Genomic DNA, 4577 nt, shown 5'->3' on the forward strand with positions numbered 1-4577 from the left:
TCAAACGCTGTCTTCTGGGAAGCCATGATTACACACGGAGGGATTTCTTCTAATGCGACCAGCCTGGCCTATTCCCGAAACGATTGATTGGAGGTGAGAATGATGCAAAGCAAGCAAAATGTATTCTGGAGTGCAGCCTTTTTAGGGTGACGCTTGAATGCTTCAAGACTCCAGTCTCACGAAGCCTCTATGACTGTTTTGTCGAGGGGGAGGCCGTGGAGGAGGGGGCACAAGAAGGGGTGCTCCTAGTGGGGTGCTGAGCAGGAGAGCACTGCAAGCAGCAACGGCTGGTTTTTTGGGGGAACGAGGGTTGCGGGGCTCAGGGAGGCTGAGTGTCTGCGAATCGGGGCGAGGCGGAAGCTATGATGGGGGAGTATGATAGGTACCGGGGACAGTCCGGCGCTGGATGGCGGTGGGTGGGATATTTGAGGCGTGGCACGTGTTCAACGTGTGTCGTTGCTGGGCAAGTAGAAGGCGTCCGAGTGGCCCACCAGAGGCGGCATGCCCCCCCTCGTGCCTCCATGAGCAGCCTCGCCTTTGGTCCCATGCCGTTCTGGTCCCATGCCGCTCATCGCGGGCCACGTGTTGCACGTCTCGCACGTCATGCGAGACGCAACAATGCGTACATCAGAGATGCGACTCGCGTCATCCGCTGTTAAGACCCACTCGTCCATTTACACCACGCCCAAAGTGGAGTGCAGTTGACCAAGAACGGCATGGTGTAAATGGACGGGTGCAGTCTTACAGAAGATGCTACAGTACTATGTACTGTACCCGTACATCACTGTAATGTCGCCCCGCAGTAAAGCGGGAGGCCACGGGAGGTCCTATTGCATCACTATTGTCGGCATTAGTACTGTACTGTGGCGCTGCCGTCCAGTGATGTAAATGAAATTTCAAATATCAATGATTAAATGATGTGAAAGCTTTATTCATTGACTATTGTTGCGAATGCTATCTCATATCGACAGATATATAATGATGTAAATGCTTTATTCAATGACTATTGTTGCGAATGCTATCTCATATCTAGTGATACATCGCGGCTTGGTGGTAACTTACTGCACTGTACAAAATGTGTACAGTATTGTACAGTACAGGGGGGGGTCGCTCAATAGTGCCTATTTTAGTAGTGCTTCCCTCTATATAGTGCTATAGCTCACCCTCTAGCACAGGTTATCATAAGCCCACACGTGTATCATCTGGCATGGTTCAGTGTTACGACATGGAGGTGCGACGGCGGGAAAATCTGGCGACGAGTACTCCGATTCGGAGTTCTGCCGCAGAACTCCTCAGCCGCCGTCGCCATAAGCCAAAGTTGGAGGTACTGTGCGGGTCGCTTGTACAGCACGGCCTCTACTAGGGGCTTCTAGAGCGACACGTGTGTAATGTCATACACGTGGCTGATTTCGTGTCAAGCCCGAAACAGTGCGATATATCCGGTAATGCGCTATTCAAAAGTGCGATATAGAGCTCCCCCCCCCCCCCTGTAGTGCCATAGCTAGAAGTATGTCACGCTATAGCACTACAGTATATCGTAGGAGGCACTGTATTTGATTTGTGATTTGTAGTACAAATCAAAAGTACTGTACCGCCTACAGTACTTCATTCGTGCAGTGCTGTACAGAGGCCTTGTATCTGACCAACCGCTTTGTTCCGCGGTTGCAATAATTTAGTGTACTGTACTGCACTGTACATATAACGTTACAAAACCCTGCACCTCTAAAAGCCTCGTCCCACTTGCTTCCTCTCTCTTTCTACCACTCTGCAGCCCGCACGCTACACCTCCCTACTGCTGCCCCGCTTGTTGCAAATGTTTCCTCATATGCTTCTGCATATTGTTCTTCCGCCCAAACTTCTTCCCGCATGTATCGCATCGGAACGGCTTCTCATTCTTGTGCACCACCCAGATATGTTCCCGTAGATGAGAGCTCCATCGAAACGCCTTATTACATTCCTGGCAGTCATACGGCCGCTGCTTCTCATGCACCAGTCGCACGTGGTTCCCTAGAGTACTCCTCCACATAAATGTCGCAGAACATTGCGAGCACCGAAAACTTCCGCTATGGTCGTGCACCACCCGCACGTGGTTTTGCAACGTTACAGCATTGCGAAGACGACGCTCGCAATGAGGGCATTGCACATTCTCCCCTTCCTCGATCCCTTTGCCCTCCCCGCCCACTCCCGCTGCTCTCCTCCATTCGTCCCCAACGCATTGCGGAGTTGCCACCCCGCACCCCTCCCGCCCCATGCTTCCCACCCCATTCTTGCCCCCATCCTCCCAAACTTGAGCCTTGTTGTACATTCCAGCCCCACTCTCTCTAATCTTTGATTCTTCTTGCCGTAACGCACCACCACCCCACAGTTTCTCCTTACTTTTCACCGTCTTGCCAACAACTCTCTCCTCCGTTTTGCTCACGTCCCCACCCTGCCCGTGTCTCCAATGCTCCCCTCCTTCCCTCTCCCCGCTTGCTTGCCATGTCTTTCTATCACTGCTTACACCATGTCCCCCCCAGAGCTTATCCCTCGCCCCTTGCCCATCCCCCATCCTTCCCTTGCCGTCGGTGCCCAGCATCTCGGCCCTTATATTTTGATTCCCCATTTCACTCTTACACCGCAACACCTCGTGCTCCCTCTTCACAATCCTTCCATTCAGTCTCTTCTTTGCAATAGAAGTCGCACGTCTGCGATTTCTGCTGCTCTCATTCTTCTCTCTACTTCGTTCCCCGTCACTGCCATTTGTTGCCTCCGTTATCGCATGAGACGGTCTCCGCCGTTCTCCAATCCTTCCCGGGCTGTCTTCCCGCGCCCCACATTTCTGGTCCTGCCCTCCATGTCCCTGTTGTGTCCGTCTCATCAGGACTGAAAGATCCGATGCCGTCGGCCCCCTGGACATCGTCAGGGATGGTCCCAGCGCCTCTGGCATCAACCCGGTTCCTGTCAGTGCCGAGTTTACTGAGCGTTCCCGAGGGCTGCTCAAGACGTCAACCCCGGCTGGCACCGTCGATTCCTCGATGATGTTGTCGTCTGCTGCCAATCGCGTGTTGTACCCGTTCGAAACCATTTTGCTGTACACGCTTCGATGTGACATGCTCGGCGTTGCATCGAATATAAGGTTTGGTCCTTTGCCCAAAGCCGGCAACGCGAGGCTCGAACTATGCAGTCCAATACCTGGCGCTAGGCAACTCACAGCGGGTGACGCCGAGTGATTTTGCATCATATGACGTAATCCAATCTGCCGTGGGTCGCTGTAGCTAATGTTCACGCTTCCATTTCCCCTCGCGCTTGCAATCATACCTACATTTCCACCAACAGAAACTACCCCGGTGCGTTGCTGATTCTGCAGTTCTGACAACTCCTGCGCTCCCGACGTCGGCCTCGGAAGCGTTACGCCATCGACACTTGGGCGCGCACATAACTTTGTAGTCCTGTGGTGATCCTCAGATGGGTCAGACAGCAGGACAGCGACTTTAACGCTGTCCCTGCGCGAAGACGCGGGAGACGGACTAACCTGGCCAGGTGACTTGGACAAGCCGCGGTGACCAGTGTTGCGTTTCACAGTAGACTCAGAGTGGTCCCGATAGGGACGAGTGGCGGAGCGCAGGTTTGACGGCGAATCAGAGGTAGTTTGAGACTTGACATAGGCGTCACCAGCGACAACAGAATGGGAACGCGGTCGTTTGTATGCGCCTGCATGGACGGAAGAGCTATGGCCCCGTTTGAACGAAGCGGTGCGAAAACCGAACTCGTCGGGGCCACTAGCGAGTTGTTCCAAAGGCAGACGGTCTAGGGTCCGTGGGATTTGTGACGAGGTATATGTAACAGGTTGGGGCAACCTTTTGGGGCGTGCATCAAAGCCAAATGCGATAGGAGATGAATCTGTGGTGAGCTCATCCAGTGGTAGCAGAGCAACAGGTTGCCTTGGGCGGCTGGATTGGAAAGCGGTAGAAGTTGTCACCGTTGTCGTCGATGTCAGGTTTGACTGACGAGCATCGGGGACGGGGTTTGTAGAGCTCGATTTGGCTGTCTGGATTGGGGACCAAGAGTTTGGAGGACGCGACGGAAAATGATCCTGGAAAGTAAGGTGACGAAAGGAAGCGGAATTTGTAGCCGTCGAGGGCTGCGGGAAAAGGACCAGGGCGGAGTCGTCGGCGCCTCGGACGACGTCAGCGTCTGCAATGGAAGAAAACGTGGATTTGAAACTGGGCAAGACGGACATCTGGCAGCTATGCGCCGAGAGGGGATGAGGGCTTGTTATCTCAGCAGAAGCAAGTCGGAGAGGGTGGATAGGTTTTCGTTCTTTTGTTTTAAAAGGCAGAGGCAGAGTCAAAGGCATGAACAAGCTTTTAGGAGATTAGCGATACAGTACTGCTGGTGTTTGACAGACTTGTCGCAGACGAAGCAAGGAGTTCGGTCGGCGAGATGGGGGAAATGTGGGAAAAAGGGAAATTATCCGCTCGACGCGCCGGCGGGAAATCCGGATATATTAAAATCCGAGGGCGGTATCCGGACCGACCCTCGGGGGTAACTTGCTACCCTCCGACAGCGCTGGCGAAAAGTCTCGAGACTCGACATCC

Source organism: Chondrus crispus, genomic scaffold, assembly GCF_000350225.1.
Source record: "Chondrus crispus Stackhouse genomic scaffold, scaffold_317, whole genome shotgun sequence".
Taxonomy (NCBI): Eukaryota; Rhodophyta; class Florideophyceae; order Gigartinales; family Gigartinaceae; genus Chondrus; species Chondrus crispus.